Raw genomic sequence first — 18,442 nt, 5'->3', positions numbered from 1 at the left:
ATTATTGGACAATAAAACTCACAGGGCTGAGCTTGCTTTATGCAGGTTTGCGTGGTGTAGTCCTGCCCTATGCAGCTGCAGGCTTAACAAAACATTTACACAGTCTGTGTTTTTTATTTTATTTCCCCTTTATTTAACCAGGTAGGCCAGTTGAGAACAAGTTCTCATTTACAACTGCGACCTGGCCAAGATAAAGCAAAGCAGTGCGATAAAAACAACAGAGTTACATATGGGGTAAAAAAACATAAAGTCAAAAAATACAACAGAAATACATATATATACAGTGTGTGCAAATGTAGCAAGTTATGGAGGTATGGCAATAAATAGGCTATAGTGCAAAATAATTACAATTAGTATTAACACTGGAATGCTAGATGTGCAAGAGATTATGTGCAAATAGAGATACTGGGGTGCAAAAGAGCAAAATAAATAACAATATAGGGATGAGGTAGTTGGGTGGGCTAATTTCAGATGGGCTGTGTACATGTGCAGTGATCGGTAAGGTGCTCTGACAACTGATGCTTAAAGTTAGTGAGGGAGATAAGAGTCTCCAGCTTCAGAGATTTTTGCAATTCGTTCCAGTCATTGGCAGCAGAGAAGTGGAAGGAATGGCGGCCAAAGGAGGTAGCTTAGTCAGGCCAAGTTTGAATATAAACCAAATTTGATACCATTCACATTTTCTCACAAACAAATAGGCAATAAACTAAATATACAATGTTACCCCTTCATTTACCCTGGCCAGAGGGACAGGGCGCATAGTAGGCTAGATCAGTGTGTATCTTCTCCGGTCCTCCAGTACCACCAACAGTACATATTTTTGTTGTGGCCCCAGACATGCACACCTGATTCTACTTGTCAGGTAATCATCAACCCCTTGACAAGTTGAATCAGGCGTTTTTGTCTGGGGCTACAACAAAAATGTGTGTTGTTGTGGGTACTCGAGGACTATTCAGCTGCTGTTAGTAGCCCACATTTAATCAGACTGAAAAATAGTATATTTTCCATGCATTACGGCATGTCAGATCGCTAATGTTTAGGTGTATAGGCTGCTAAATTTATGTAAGAGTTTTTGCATGTTTGTCGGGAGTGATTTGTAATCATGTTTGCTAAATAAATACCGGAGGAAAGTGGAGAGCACGACTTGCATGTTGTGCCCGCCCCGTGCAACAGGCGAAGAGCCTGCAGCAGCACTCTGATGTGAAGGACAGAGAAATTGTGCGGGAGTTGACAAATCTTGAGGCAAATCTGTAAAAAAAAAAAATAATTGTTGTGGCAAATGCCGCCTCGCCATACGTTTTCTGGCGGCCATGCTCTGACATGATGCAGAATTGATGAGTGAGGCATAGACTGTTTTACATTTACATTTTCGTCATTTAGCAGACGCTCTTATCCAGAGCGACTTACAAATTGTCATCACAGTCGTATTGGCACTGAAAGGTATAGATAGTTAGACATAGAGCTGGTGCTAAACTGTAACATCCTGCTTAGTGACCAATAAAGGAGCTGCTATAGAAGGGGAAGGGATGTTATTGGTTCCAGAAGCAGACTCAGTCAAGACAGCCAATAGGCTACAGATGGGGACATGCATGGCCGTTCAATAGTTACATTTGGTGCATTATCCCCCCCCCCCTTCCCCTGTACTGCTGTTTGGAAGCAGGTTGAGACTAGGTGAGCCATGCATTGAGTCTGGATTTTGAAAACCTTAAAAAATGTTTTGTGAATCCAGACCCTGCAACTTTGGTATTAGGTAAGAGAATGCCACAAGGCTGGCTTGAGCAATGAACGGAAACGATGTGCAACAACTAGACAAACAGAGACACAGCCTGAGAGAAAGTCTGTTTGGGCCATCCAGACAGATCTGGGACCAGGCAACTAGAGACAGATCTGGGACCAGGCAACTAGAGACAGATCTGGGACCAGGCAACTAGAGACAGATCTGGGACCAGGCAACTAGAGACAGATCTGGGACCAGGCTACTAGAGAGAGATCTGGGACACAGACAACACCAGTTAGACAGTTCTCAGTAGAAACAGAGCAGATGTTCAGGCTAGTGGTCAAAATGGCACCATAATCCCTATTTTAGTGCACTACGTTTGACAAGGGCCCATTGGTGTCAGTGTGCCCCATAGGGTCAAAACTATTGCGCTATAAAGGGGATAGGGTACCATTCAGGAAGTTTAGTCTTTGGACTGTACCGCTGCTGCCAGACTGGTTTGTTCAACACCACCAGAGCTCTCTGTTTATCTAAAGAGAACAGAAAACACACCACTGACTGATGTTACTACACCCTGTTAGCTACTACGGCCACAGTGAGTCAATGCAGTTTTAGCCACGGCCACAGTGAGTCAATGCAGTTTTAGCCACGGCCACAGTGAGTCAATGCAGTTTTAGCCACGGCCACAGTGAGTCAATGCAGTTTTAGCCACGGCCACAGTGAGTCAATGCAGTTTTAGCTACGGCCACAGTGAGTCAATGCAGTTTTAGCTACGGCCACAGTGAGTCAATACAGGTTTTCAGTGTCTTACACCATTTAAGCTAGAAACGCCATTCAAACTTAAGTACTATGGGGGATTTATTATTCTCCTAATTGATGGGATGACTAACTTAGAAAGAATGCATTCTTGACTGGGCTAATGTAGGTTGTGTCACCTGGCAAGCTGTGATTGATGTGAAGAGCTGTTTTAGGGGGTAAAATTAGATAAGGATTTGTGTCTCCAAATACTAGACTATACTGGTTCTTTATGATCTGTGAACCTTCCTTGGACGTAGGAATGGTGTCTAGGGGAGCTGGCTCTTCTCACTATGACCGGTTGTTATGATAAACGTATGCCTGGTAACAGAAGAGGCGGGGAACAGCCGGTGCGCCAACGGATAGGCTGAGTAAGTCTAAACCACGCTCAAGTCTCTACTCTGATTGGCCAGCAGAGAGGTGGGAACTCTCTCTCTCTGTAAGAGTATTTGAAGAACAATCTGAAACAATGGATTTAGTTCTCTGAAGTGCCCTGCGAGGTATTTCAAAGAGCCCGTATATACGAAACATCATATTTACCATTGAAGGTTTTATATTAATTAAAATACTAGTATATCTTAGAAGTCGTGTTGACCTCTTTTGTTCCTAATACCAGATTTGAATTGACGCAACTTTGACAATTGGTGACTTCCGACGTGATCTGGTAGAAGGGACTTCGCTGGGTATTGTCCGGCCCATTTGGTCACCTCTTTCATTGGACTGTGTGTTTCACAAAAAGTCCGGACTACTTAAAGAAGGTAAGCAGATACCTATTGTTAAATAACTAAAGATCTGCACATTGGCTTTATTCAAATTAATTTTGTGAAACACCTGTCTGATGTAAGTGAACTAAATTATGAAACTATTATGAGTAGATAAGCACAATATTGTGACATGCAAACCTTTGGTGAATGTGATGTTAAACCATGGTACCAGAGAGTATTTTGTGCTACCGGCAAGGTCCGTGGGATACGGCTAGGTTCAGGAGACAATACTGACATCTACCGGCAAGGTCCGTAATTGCGACAATACGGCTAAGGTTCGGAGATATAGGGAATAATTGATTTAAGTAATTGCTATCGGCAAGGTTCGTAACTACGACAGTACGACTAGGTTCGAAGAATTACACCGGCAAGGTCCGTAACTACGAGGATACGGCTAGGTTCGGGAAATTTTAGATAAATACTAGCGACTGGCAAGGTCCATAACTTCGAGGATATGGCTAGGTTCAGCGGAGTATTTTTAAAGATAGTAGAGGAGACTGTGTGCCCAAATAGAAGAGGCTGTGTGCCCAAATAGATTGTGTGTGGAGTGTAGGTGTGTCATTTATGACTGTGTGACATATTTGACTGTGTGATAGGATTATGACTGTATATTGTGAGTGAGTGCGATAACTGTGTACTATTTTTGCTGTGTGATAACTGTATACTACGTTTAACTGTGTGCCATTCTTGGCTGTGAATACAAATAATATTTTGAAACAGTAAATAATGAGAATTACAATTAGGAAATAAAGTTTAAAGTGTGCAAACGTTAACAAAAGACACCCATAGGAGGTACTATAAAAAGTTAGACAGTGCGAGTGTTGTCGTGTGCATGAGAGTGTGAATGATAAACCTGTATACCTTGATAGAAAACTAATTGGGAATCAAAAGACGTCTGTGGCTGTCCAAACTGTATAATTTGTGAATAACTGTTGGGTTTGTGGTTGCTTAAACCGTATAACCCATTAAAAACAAATTGGGAATATGAAGGTAAAATAATAAATAACTAGTATGACTAAACTGAAACGTTTGAACTGATATAATTGAATTGTAACGTTTGATGTTTGACATAGCAAAACACTGGTTTTAAATAAGTAAATTGAAGTAATTTGATGTGTGGCGCTTGATTTGACAAAACAACCATTGGTTAAATAATTGAAACACTTGGGTTTATTCGTTCGATTTACCATTTGATGTGTGGCGCTTGATTTGACAAAACAACCATTGGTTAAATAATTGAAACACTTGGGTTTATTCGTTCGATTTACCATTTGATGTGTGGCGCTTGATTTGATATAACAACCATTGGGTAAATAATTGTGTCACACCCTGGCTCTGGGACTCTATATGTTGAGCCAGGGTGTGTATATTCTATGTGTTGTGTTTCTATGTCGATATTCTATGTATTATATTTCTGTGTTGGCCAGAGTGGTTCCCAATCAGAGGCAACGAGTGTCAGCTGTTGCTGGTTGTCTCTGATTGGGAGCCATATTTATACAGGCTGTTTTCCCACAATAGTTGTGGGATCTTGTTCCGTTTGGTTTGTTCCGTGTTGGTTGTTAACCTAGGACGTCACGTCATCGTTTGTTGTTTTGTTTGTTTGTGTATTCATCAAATAAAGAAGTATGTTCGCTCATCACGCTGCGCCTTGGTCTACTCCGTCTAACGATCGTGACAGAAGATCCCACCATACCAGGACCAAGCAGCGTGTCCAGGAGCAGGCGGCCTGGACATGGGAGGAAGCGCCGGGAAAGGAGCTGGACAGGTTGGCGATGGCCCAGGTGGGCAAAGGGTGGTCCTGGGAGGACATGCTCGGGGGCAAAGGGCCATGGGCTAGGATTAAGGCCCTGGCGAGAGAGGAGCAACGGCGTCAACAGTGTCGTCGTTGGACGGACGAGAGGCAACCCCAGAACATTTTTAGGGGGGGCACACGGCATGGGCGACTGGGCAGCAGGAGGCTGCCACAGGGCGAAATGGGAGACGAGGAGAGAAGGCCACCGGGTTACGGGAGCCATTGGTGAGAGGAGGGAAGGAAGTTGTAGAGGCACGGCGAGAGGTACTGAGGTGTATTGCCAGTCCGGTCCGGCCCGTTCCTGATCCCCGTTTAAGGCCAGTGGTGTGTGTTCCCAGTACGGTCCGGCCTGTTCCTGTTCCTCGCACCAAGCCTACGGTTCGCGTCGCCAGCCCGGCCCGGCCTGTTCCTGTCCTTCGCACCAAGCCTACGGTGCGCGTCGCCAGCCCGGCCCGGCCTGTTCCTGCCCCTCGCACCAAGCCTACGGTGCGCGTCGCCAGCCCGGTCCGGCCTGTTCCTGCTCCTCGCACCAAGCCTACGGTGCGAGTCGTCAGCCCGGTAAGGCCCGTTCCTGCCACTCGCACCAAGCCTACGGTGCGCGTCGCCAGCCCGGTCCGGCCTGTTCCTGCCCCTCGCACCAAGCCTACGGTGCGCGTCGCCAGCCAGGCCCGGCCTATTCCTGCTCCTCGCACCAAGGCTACGGTGCGCGTCGCCAGCCCGGCCCGGCCTGTTCCTGCCACTCGCACCAAGCCTACGGTGTGCGTCGCCAGCCCGGCCCGGCCTGTTCCTGCTCCTCGCACCAAGCCTACGGTGTGCGTCGCCAGCCCGGCCCGGCCTGTTCCTGCTCCTCGCACCAAGCCTACGGTGCGCGTCGCCAGCCCGGCCCGGCCTGTTTCTGCCCTTCGCACCAAGCCTACGGTGTGCGTCGCCTGCCCGGCCCGGCCTGTTCCTGCTCCTCGCACCAAGCCTACGGTGTGCGTCGCCAGCCCGGCCCGGCCTGTTCCTGCCACTCGCACCAAGCCTACGGTGTGCGTCACCAGCCCGGCCCGGCCTGTTCCTGCCACTCGCACCAAGCCTACGGTGTGCGTCGCCAGCACGGCCCGGCCTGTTCCTGCTCCACGCACCAAGCCAGGGGTGCGAGTCGTCAGCCCGGTCCGGCCCGTTCCTGCTCCACGCACCAAGCCAGGGGTGCGCATCGTCAGCCCGGTCCGGCCCGTTCCTGCTCCACGCACCAAGCCAGGGGTGCGAGTCGTCAGCCCGGTCCGGCCCGTTCCTGCTCCACGCACCAAGCCAGGGGTGCGCGTCGTCAGCCCGGTCCGGCCCGTTCCTGCTCCACGCACCAAGCCAGGGGTGCGCATCGTCAGCCCGGTCCGGCCCGTTCCTGCTCCACGCACCAAGCCAGGGGTGCACATCGTCAGCCCGGTCCGTTGCTGCTCCACGCACCAAGCCAGGGGTGCGCATCGTCAGCCCGGTCCGGCCCGTTCCTGCTCCACGCACCAAGCCAGGGGTGCGCGTCGTCAGTCCGGCACAACCCGTGCCTGGGTCACCGGTGCCTGGTCAGGTACCGGTCAGCTGCTCCACACCGGAGCTTAAGCAATCCGCTCCTACGATGTCCAGTCCAGCTCCAGCCAGCGGGGCCAGACCGGACCAGGTGCGCTACGGGGGGATTATTGGAGGGTGGTGGGCGAGCCCGGAGCCGGAACCGCCTCCGAGGAGGAATGCCCACCCAGCCCTCCCCTGTTTGGTCTATGTTGAGGCGCGGTCGCAGTCCGCGCCTTTAGGGGGGGGGGTACTGTCACACCCTGGCTCTGGGACTCTATATGTTGAGCCAGGGTGTGTATATTCTATGTGTTGTGTTTCTATGTCGATATTCTATGTATTGTATTTCTGTGTTGGCCAGAGTGGTTCCCAATCAGAGGCAACGAGTGTCAGCTGTTGCTGGTTGTCTCTGATTGGGAGCCATATTTATACAGGCTGTTTTCCCACAATAGTTGTGGGATCTTGTTCCGTTTGGTTTGTTCCGTGTTGGTTGTTAACCTAGGACGTCACGTCATCGTTTGTTGTTTTGTTTGTTCGTGTATTCATCAAATAAATAAGTATGTTCGCTCATCATGCCTTGGTCTACTCCGTCTAACGATCGTGACAAATTGAAACACTTTGGTTTATTTGTTTTGATTTACCATTTGATGTGTGGCACTGTAAGAATACTGCTTTCAAACAATTAGACTGAAATAATTAGGTTTATCGTTGAGATATAGATATGCACCGACTTTGACTAATTAGGTGGGAATAATTTGATTTGGATGAATGGACTGGAGTACTTTGAATAACGGCAGATTATTGGAAACGCGCTAAAACGAGAAACAGCTCCTCACAGCTCCTCAAAAAGCCTGTTCCCCCTGGACAAGAAAGAGGTAGAGTTGCGAGGGGAGGGGCTGGAGAGAGCGAAAGTGTGGCTTTTGGCGCCAGGAAAGACTGGGAGTTGGCTGGGAACGCCACACGGGGTGATTATTTGAGAGGTGCATGTGGGTTTCTGACGAGAGATGTTCTAAACTTGCTCACCCGAACGTAGACGTACGTCATGGGTGAGAAAGTAGAGAACATTAACATTTGCATTTTTGGTAATTTGGCGGACGCTCTTGTCCAGAGCGATTTATGGGAGCAATTGGGGTTGAGTGACTTGCTCGAGGGAACATCGGCAGATTTTCCACCTGGTCGGCTCGGGATTGGAACCGGCGACCTCTCGGTTGTTGGCGCGGCGCTATTGGTCACTAAACTGCCTGCCGCCCCATATGAGTTTAAGATTGTGGCGTTGTTAGATCATGTGATGGTGGAATAAACTGACCATAAGTAATGTTGTTTTAGACGTAATGTATAATATAGTACAAAGCAAATAGAGGGTTAAATTTAACTAATTATCATGGTAGAGCTAACGTAGTACAGTGAGGGAACTTCATTTTGTGTTAGAGGGTAAGATGAGAAATCATTGTAATATGCTATTGGTGGAAATCTATTTATCATTTCAAGGCATGGAGTAACAATCTGCATTTATGAGTGTAAATTTCACTGCTGATGTGTTGATTGAATGGGTACGATGGAGTATTTGGTTTGGTAATGTTGAATTGACTATTTGTAGCGTGTTTTGGGGTTAAATAGAAAAACTCACTTATTCAATAGGGAATGCGTGGAGAGAGAGAGAGTTTTTACGTGTATTAAAAGTTGTATAAGATAGCTTTAGTAGTATTCTAGATAGGTCTATGAAAATATGTTACAAGTACGAATGACATTATTTCCTAAGAAGGAAGATTGTAGGGAAGTTTCCCGCGCCTCCCCCATAATGTAGGAAGGAGCAGGAGAGGGGGAGGAGATGTAAGAGACAGTACATAGTTCAGATGATAGGAATGTCATTAAGTGTATGCTGATCAACGATAGCAAGTATTTGTTTTATTAATTAGGGCCTAATCAGAGAGAACAGTTAAAGAAATTGAATAGCGAACTGAAATGGGTTAGCGGGAAAATACAAAATTGTTGGTACATTCTAGAACGATAATTTATTTTGGTTACGGGGATGCAAGTATGCATTGGCTGTTGTGCTGGGGAAATAGCGCCAGCCTGTGGTGGGTTCTGGATTGGTGAAACAGGGGGGACAGGAACAATAGAAGGGGAGACAGATTGTCACGATCGTCTAATGAGGGAGACCAAGGCGCAGCGTTGCGAGTGAACATATTCTATTTATTAAATGCTCACATGAACAAAACAATAAACAACGAATGCGTGACGTCTATGGTTCAACACGAACACACACGAACAAAATCCCACCACCCGAAAGAAAAACAGACAGATTAAATATGGCTCCCAATCAGAGACAACCAGCCGACAGCTGACACTCGTTGCCTCTGATTGGGAGTCACACCGGCAAACATAGAAAATAGACAACCTAGAACACCCACCAAAGAAACGGAAAACATAGAATGAACACACCCTGGCTCAACATAATGAGTCCCCGAGCCAGGGTGTGACACAGATTTTCCTAGGGGGTTGAACAAATAATTGATAATGGATCATTTGAGATGAGATCACATGTAGCAGAGATAGGGTAATCAATTAAATAATCATTGTATACTCGAGGAATTTTGAGTGGTTTAATTGATTAGTTATGAGGAATTAGATTGATACAAACAATTATTGATGGGTTAAGACTGGGGATATCTGTATCATGTTTTGTGTATACTACCATCTTTAGATTATAACCAGGAGAAATAGATTAGCTCATCTCAGTTAGGCAGTATTTAGGTCATAAAAGTGAGCTACCAAATTAAGTGAGGCCTGGCTATTTGTGGTTGTTGTTTTTCAAATTGGGTTAAAATGGGTTCACAGAGCCAGAGGCTGTACAGAGAAAGGTGGAGCCCCCATGTTGCCCTAGTGAAAGAACATTCAGAGGAATGGTTATCACTAGGTAAATGGATAAAACAGGGGAAAAACATTACTGACTGGCAGAATACACCAAATGGGGATCAGTATGGCCACTCCACTGGGAGATATAGAATAAAGTTAAATTGGAGAGCAAAAACCCTGCCCGGGGTCCACTTGGAGACAAGTTTTAACGGATGACAGGAAGAGATTTTCTTAACTCAGGAACAGGAGGCTGAGTTAGCAGCAATTACGTTCAAATTATGGTCACAAGGACCAGCAGATGTAGGACTAATTAAGGGGGTAGCTCCAGTACAAGTGATTCCTCGATCCGATAATAGACCATAACAAAAGCAATACCCTATGAAACCAGAAGCAATAAAAGGGATAACACCTACATTTCAGCATTTACTTAAGGGAGGGGTGATAATTCCTGGAGATGAGGCACAATGCAACTCTCCAGTATTTCCTGTTAAAAAGGCGGCACCTAGCGCCGACTGGAGGATGGTCATGGACTTGCAGGGGGTTAATAGAAATATAATTCCCAGAGCTCCATGTGTACCAGATCCACATACATTGCTAAACCAATTGAAACCAGAGAACTCCTATTTTACAGTGATAGATTTAGCTAATGCTTTCTTTAGTATCCCAGTTCATCCGGATAGTCAGGGGTGGTTTGGCTTTACTTTACTTTTCAGGGAAGGAAATTGACTTACGCTAGGATGCCTCAAGGCTACTCGGAAAGTCTTACAATCTTTGCCCAGGCTATAACTAGGAATTTGGGAAAGTTTGAACCTAGGGAAGGAAGCCAAATGTTAGTTTATGTAGATGATATTCTATTGGCTAATCCCACTCAGGAGGGATGTAAGAGGGATACAATCCAATTGTTAACCTTCCTGGCAGAACAGGGACACAAAGTGAGCAAAAAGAAACTTCAACTTTGGCAGAGCGAGGTCATTTACCTAGGACACACTATAACTCAGGAGGGGCGAATATTAAGCTCATCCAGGAAAACTGCTATACTTGAAGCGCCAAAACCGTTAAACAAAAAACAAATGATGAGCTTTTTGGTAATGATAAACTGCTGTAAAGCTTGGGTACTCCATTATGTACTGCATACGGGTAAATTAAGTGATCTTATCTATGGGAAGGCAATGGCAGCCCATGGTAAAATAATTTGGAACTCTGAGGCATACATACATCAGGGATGTTATCCAAATGGTAGAGAGTAAAGAGGGATATGACATTGGTCGTGATTTAAAGATGAGTTTTTTTTTGGTGGGCTATTAGATATAACTGGGTTAATCATGAACATAGAGGTTTTTATTCTTTGTTGCTAGGCAGAAGACTTAGGTGACCTAAATATGGACTTGTCATGTCCAACAATCAGTCTTCAGGTCAAGCCCGGGAGAGCCTGGGTAGAACAGAGTTTGAACTAAACATGATTGTTTAGTTCAAGATAAGAGATTGAAGATTGGATTACTAATTGAATCTGAACTGGATGAAAGTCGAATGTAGCTGCCATAAAAGACAAAGGAAGTGGGAGGAGCAATAAAGAAGCAAAAGACAATCTCAAAAATGAAAGGCATGGCAATTGGATGATAAATTACCTAAGGGATGGTTTAGGAAGGTGGTAATATTGACACATGGGCAAATCATGTGTCAAAAAGGGGGAGTGATAGGATTAAATAATAAATATATACGAAGGAGAGGACAAAATACTTTAAAAAATAAATTTAAAAAAACAATAGAAATTGAGAGCTCAACATGTATGTGTGAAGATAGTTTATTAACCACACCCGTATGTCAGAGGTTTTGTGCCCCACAGGTGAACTAAAGGAGAAGGTGACCCACTCTATCTCACCAGGAGACTGGGTGTGGATCCAGTCCCTAAAAGAAGAAAAACTGGAAGCAGGCCTGTTGGGAAGGGCCCTACCAAGTCCTATTAGATCCACCTGGGTGCATGTCACACACTGCAAAAAGGTAAACCCAGTTACACCTGATGAACAAACACAGAGTTAGGAGAAAGAACCGATCACCACTAGGGCTCGGGGGTTGGCTCCTTAACGAAGATTCCCTTACCCTGTCTGATCATCCCTGTGTGAGTTCGGTAGAAGGTGAAGCAATGGGTTGGCGTCTGACATGTTCTCAGGGCGAGGGTGGGGATTCACAGGTCTCCCGACGGTAGGTAGCTGTCTGATTGTGGGGGCCATATTCCTAACACACTCAAACCCTCCTGATCAGCCAGAAGTAGTAGTTAACCTAACACAAGTTGATAAAATAATACCTGAGCACAGTCTACGAAGGCATAGGAGACAGCTAGACGTAGGGAAAGGGGAAGTACTAGGGACTTTAGGGAAGGACATCACCATATGTATGTCACCATGTACATCCTGGGACTATGTAGTTGCTCATACCGAGCGGGGGGGTTATGTAAATCTCCATACACAGTTTAGGGACAGGTGTATTATTGTGAAAGTAGGGAATTACCAGAAATGGCAGTGCGACCCATAGAAGGGTAGGTACTGTCTGAAAGTCTGAAGTACGCAAAAACAGGTTTATCCTCCATGCAAGCCACCTGGGAATGTGGTGAAAGAGTCTTGTAGTAACTTGAACTATCTGTATCCCCCGATAACAAAGTCATTCCGACCTAGGTTGCCTACGTTTGAAGTCTCAGGGGATTCTAATTGTTTTTCTAGGACTAGTAAGATAGGATACAGAGTAGGGCATCTTAGCTCCTGCTCCCACACAGAGAATATCACAACTAAAAGAGAACATGACTAATCTCTCCTCTTTGTTGCAGCCAGAGGATTTTAGGAACCAAAACCAGGCCCGTGCTGACATCTGATGGTTGTGTGGTGATAACTGATTGTGAACTCACCTACATATGTAAACAATCAAACGTGTCAGAGACTGGTGAGTTGTCACGTAGAAAGTAGGACCTCCTCCCGGGATCCTTTGATGAAAGGATATACAGTGGGGAGAACAAGTATTTGATACACTGCCGATTTTGCAGGTTTTCCTACTTACAAAGCATGTAGAGGTCTGTAATTTTTATCATAGGTACACTTAAACTGTGAGAGACGGAATCTAAAACAAAAATCCAGAAAATCACATTGCATGATTTTTAAGTAATTCATTTGCATTTTATTGCATGACATAAGTATTTGATCACCTACCAACCAGTAAGAATTCCGGCTCTCAAGACCTGTTAGTTTTTCTTTAAGACGCCCTCCTGTTCTCCACTCATTACCTGTATTAACTGCACCTGTTTGAACTTGTTACCTGTATAAAAGACACCTGTCCACACACTCAATCAAACAGACTCCAACCTCTCCACAATGGCCAAGACCAGAGAGCTGTGTAAGGACATCAGGGATAAAATTGTAGACCTGCACAAGGCTGGGATGGGCTACAGGACAATAGGCAAGCAGCTTGGTGAGAAGGCACCAACTGTTGGCGCAATTATTAGAAAATAGAAGAAGTTCAAGATGACGGTCAATCACCCTCGGTCTGGGGCTCCATGCAAGATCTCACCTCGTGGGGCATCAATGATCATGAGGAAGGTGAGGGATCAGCCCAGAACTACACGGCAGGACCTGGTCAATGACCTGAAAAGAGAAAAAAGAAAACCATTAGTAACACACTACGCCGTCATGGATTAAAATCCTGCAGCGCACGCAAGGTCCCCCTGCTCAAGCCAGCGCATGTCCAGGCCCGTCTGAAGTTTGCCAATGACCATCTGGATGATCCAGAGGAGGAATGGGAGAAGGTCATGTGGTCTGATGAGACAAAAATATAGCTTTTTGGTCTAAACTCCACTCGCCGTGTTTGGAGGAAGAAGAAGGATGAGTACAACCCCAAGAACACCATCCCAACCGTGAAGCATGGAGGTGGAAACATAATTCTTTGGGGATGCTTTTCTGCAAAGGGGACAGGACGACTGCACCGTATTGAGGGGAGGATGGATGGGGCCATGTATCGCGAGATCCTGGCCAACAACCTCCTTCCCTCAGTAAGAGCATTGAAGATGGGTCGTGGCTGGGTCTTCCAGCATGACAATGGCCCGAAACACACAGCCAGGGCAACTAAGGAGTGGCTCCGTAAGAAGCATCTCAAGGTCCTGGAGTGACCTAGCCAGTCTCCAGACCTGAACCCAATAGAAAATCTTTGGAGGGAGCTGAAAGTCCGTATTGCCCAGCGACAGCCCCGAAACCTGAAGGATCTGGAGAAGGTCTGTATGGAGGAGTGGGCCAAAATCCCTGCTGCAGTGTGTGCAGACCTGGTCAAGACCTACAGGAAACATATGATCTCTGTAATTGCAAACAAAGGTTTCTGTAAAAAATATTAGGTTCTGCTTTTCTGATGTATCAAATACTTATGTCATGCAATAAAATGCAAATTAATTACTTCAAAATCATACAATGTGATTTTCTGGATTTTTGTTTTAGATTCCGTCTCTCACAGTTGAAGTGTACCTATGATAAAAATTACAGACCTCTAGATGCTTTGTAAGTAGGAAAACCTGCAAATTCGGCAGTGTATCAAATACTTGTTCTCCCCACTGTATATATTGATGGGATAGGAGTACCTCGAGGGGTTCCAGAACAATTCAAAGCTAGGAATCAGATTGCAGCTGAGTTTGAATCAAGTCTTTTTTGGTGGTCAACAATTAATAAAAACGTAGATTGGATGAATTATATTTACTATAACCAGCAAAGATTTATAAACCACACTCGTGATGCATTAAAGGGATTAGCTGAGCAGACAGCGGCAACTAGCTTAATGACATGGCAGAATAGAATAGCTTTAGATATGCTTTTGGCTGAGCGGGGCGGAGTTTGTGTTCTGTTTGGATATATGTGCTGTATTTTCATCCTCAAACAACATAGCACCGGACGGGTCCGTGACAAAAGAGCTTCAGGGGAGTAACTACGCTGACGAACGAACTGGCTGAGAACTCTGGTATTGATAGCTCCATAAACGGTTGGTTTGATAACATATTTGATAAATGGAAAACTATTGTTGTAACTATTCTGGGTGAAGTTATAGCTTCTATGGGTATACTTGTTCTTTGTGGATGTTGTCTTATTTCCTGTGTCTGAGGTTTGGTGAGAAAAGGAGATGGGGAAGGTGGTTTCCCAACAGATGGTGAGATACGGCCCAATCCTGGACTCCGACCTAAGGAATTGAGGATTTGACCTACCAGGCTTGGTGGAGTGACACTAGAGGGTGTCTAAAGGGGGCCAAAATTTACTTCTCTGTTTTGTGTTTTAATAATCTTATGTTTTGTGTTCTATTAATCCTGTGTTTCATGGTTTGAAGTTCCTTGGTGACTGGTAACAATTTGCAAGTTGGGTGTAGATGGACTGAGGGTTTTTATTTTTTAGTATCATTATGGCCTATTAATAAAAGTGTGATTATTTTTGTTTGTATTGTATTATAATGAATGACACCCTGTGTTTTCTTATTTTGAATCACACCCTAGTGGGTGTGAAAAGGGGGATTATGGGGGATTTATTATTCTCCTAATTGATGGGATGACTAACTTAGAAAGAATGCATTCTTGACTGGGCTAATGTAGGTTGTGTCACCTGGCAAGCTGTGATTGATGTGAAGAGCTGTTTTAGGGGGTAAAATGAGATAAGGATTTGTGTCTCCAAATACTAGACTATACTGGTTCTTTGTGATCTGTGAACCTTCCTTGGACGTAGGAATGGTGTCTAGGGGAGCTGGCTCTTCTCACTATGACAGGTTGTTATGATAAACGTATGCCTGGTAACAGAAGAGGCGGGGAACAGCCGGTGCGCCAACGGATAGGCTGAGTAAGTCTAAACCACGCTCAAGTCTCTACTCTGATTGGCCAGCAGAGAGGTGGGAACTCTCTCTCTGTAAGAGTATTTGAAGAACAATCTGAAACAATGGATTTAGTTCTCTGAAGTGCCCTGCGAGGTATTTCAAAGAGCCCGTATATACGAAACATCATATTTACCATTGAAGGTTTTATATTAATTAAAATACTAGTATATCTTAGAAGTCGTGTTGACCTCTTTTGTTCCTAATACCAGATTTGAATTGACGCAACTTTGACAGTACTTTACACTACTGCTGAAGCTGTGATTTCCAACATTATATTCAGTTGAAACAATGTAACTTTTGACGCAAATCAGCTATTTTGGGATGGTGTTGGAAATGATGAATATGAATCTTTTAGAAATGTCCCTTTAATTGTTACAAGCACACACACACGGACACATCTGCTTCCAGGAAGGGTTTTATATAGGTGTGGTTTTGTCAATGGATGCACACCTCTTCAGTAAGGAAGAGCATGTGAAAGTCCGTCAACAACACAACTATTTGCTTCTTCTCTTGCGACGGAAAACGCACTAACTAAAGGTAGGGGGAGGCGGTGTCCTGCAGCTCATCCAAGCGCCCTGATTGGTTGGATGAACAGCGGTTTGAAGGGTGATTGACAGGGCTGCAGCCCAATTAGGTTGAGAGGGACAGCCTTTTTTACACTTACGTATGACGTCTTGGTCTACTTCTATGCCATGTAAATCTGAAATCAGAACAGGAATAGCTTGTAGCAATCAATAGGTACAGCTGTTTTAGTAACTACATAAGATGGCTACTTCATTTTCACAAAATGTATCTGGTATCATTTCTTACAAAATTTTAGTCATTTAGCAGACGCTCTTATCCAGAGCGACTTAGTTAGTGAGTGCATACATATTATATATTTTTTTTTTCATACTGGCCCCCCGTGGGAAACGAACCCACAACCCTGGCGTTGCAAACGCCATGCTCTTCCAACTGAGCTACATGGGACTACAACCGACAATAACTTTTGAACATCAGATCAGCAGTTACTTACCTCAATTCCGGCTTCAACTTCCTCTCATCTGCCCTGGGATCTTTCTGTAATTCCAGGACAGTGGCGTCAGGGAAATTGAGAGGGGGAGTGGTTTGCCTCTTCATCAACAACTGGTGTGCTGACTCGAGCGGTGAAATGTCGACCCATTATTCACCAGTCTTGGAATACCTGATGGTCAAATCAAATCAAATTGTATTGGTCACATACACATATTTAGCAGATGTTATTGCAGGTGTAGCGAAATGCTTGTCTTCCTAGCTCCAACAGTGCAGTAGTATCTAACAATTCACAAGAATACACAAATCTAAAAGTAAAATAATGGAATTAAGAAATATATAAATATTAGGACGAGTAATGTCGGTATTGACTAAATACAGTAGAGTAGAATACAGTATATACATATGAGATGAGTAAAGTAGTATGTAAATGTTACGAACCCCGTGGCTTTAAACGTCTAGGGTGGATGGACAAGAGACCCATAACATAGTTCATGCAAATTAGAATCGTGACATGGAAGAGTGAGAACAAAAACTACACGACAACCATAAACTACCGTCAAACATAAAATGTTTATTTTTGAACATACGGTAAAGGTTTGGGAAAAAGGGCTGAGCAGGACCCAAGAAATGAAACAATAGTGTAAAAAAAACCTAAACTGATCTTGCCTGCCTCAAGAACCGCTAAGCTACTGCTAATCATACAAAAATTACAGTGGGTGGGCCGCTCAGGTCTAACTAGTGTTTTTAGACAGTTTTCTTCCTACGGGTAATGTATGCCCAAGGGCAACTTGCTTAAATTCCCCTTTTCCCAGAAACACACAACAAAGTTACCAAACAGAGTAACCAGCAAATGAGTGAGTACACAGGACACCACAGTATCCATACTCACATACGGAAAATAGTCTCTCTCTACAAACACAACTGACTGGCTTTTAAACAATGGGATGTGTGATTGAAAAATCTGGCGCAGCAAGAACAGGAGTACTACATAAGAGTGCTTTAGCAGTGTTGAAAGCAGTACAACAATCTTCAGACCATACACATTTTCTCGCCGGACTGAGCAAATCCGTTAATGGAGCAACTACCGCAGAGAAATGTTTACAGAAACTACGGTAGTAGCCAACCATCCCTAAAAAGCGGCATAGCTCTCTTCTGGTGGTAGGTGCAGGATAATGCATTTATAGCTGAGACCTTGGCATCTACAGGGCGCACCTGACCATGGCCAACCTGTTTACCGAGATAAGTAACAGTGGCCTTCCCAAACTCGCACTTTGCTAAGTTCAGGGTTAGAGAAGCGGCTGCTAGACGTTCACACACTACCCTTAGAGTGTTAACATGATCAGACCACTCAGATGAATAAATTACCAGATCATCAAGGTAAGCACTACAATTAGGAACTCCAGCCAATACTGTGTTAACCAGGCGTTGGAAAGTGGCTGGTGCGTTCCGCATCCCAAATGCCATGACAGCATATTGTAGGAAGTGATCTGGGGTCACAAAGGCAGAGATGTCGGAGGCACGTGAGGTTAACGGCACCTGCCAGTAACCTTTTTTGAAGATCTAGTTTGGTTACATAAGTAGCAGCACCAACAGTATCAATACAGTCATCCAGTCTGGGTAACGGGAACGATTTGGGCACTGTGACAGCATTTACCTTCCGATAGTCCGTACATAACCTGGATGTCCCATCAGGTTTAGGAACCAGAATTCACTGAGAACTCCAAGGACTTGAACTTGGCATAGCCATGTTATTCTCCAGCAAATAACCAACCTCATCATCTTTCTTTTAGAGACGTTGACACGATAAGCATGTTGCTTGATAGGTGCAGCGTTTACAACATTAATGTCATGTTCTAACACATTTGTGCATGTAGGAACATCATTAAAAAGACATGGAAAGCTGTGTAATAGTCTCACAATATCATCTGACTGTCCGTCCGTTAAATGAATCAGGCTTGACGGGAGAGACAGCAGCATCTCTGAATTGGGCAATCTAGCACACTGCTGCTGAGTATTGCGCAACTCCAAACCATCTCCGTCCACATCATTAACATGACTTCCCACTACAGCCGCAGCAGCAATAGAGACAGCCGA

The sequence above is a fragment of the Coregonus clupeaformis genome, chromosome 9 (assembly GCF_020615455.1).
Source record: "Coregonus clupeaformis isolate EN_2021a chromosome 9, ASM2061545v1, whole genome shotgun sequence".
In the NCBI taxonomy this organism is placed as follows: Eukaryota; Metazoa; Chordata; class Actinopteri; order Salmoniformes; family Salmonidae; genus Coregonus; species Coregonus clupeaformis.
The sequence above is the reverse complement of the archived record's forward strand: the minus strand, read 5'-3'. Positions refer to the sequence as shown.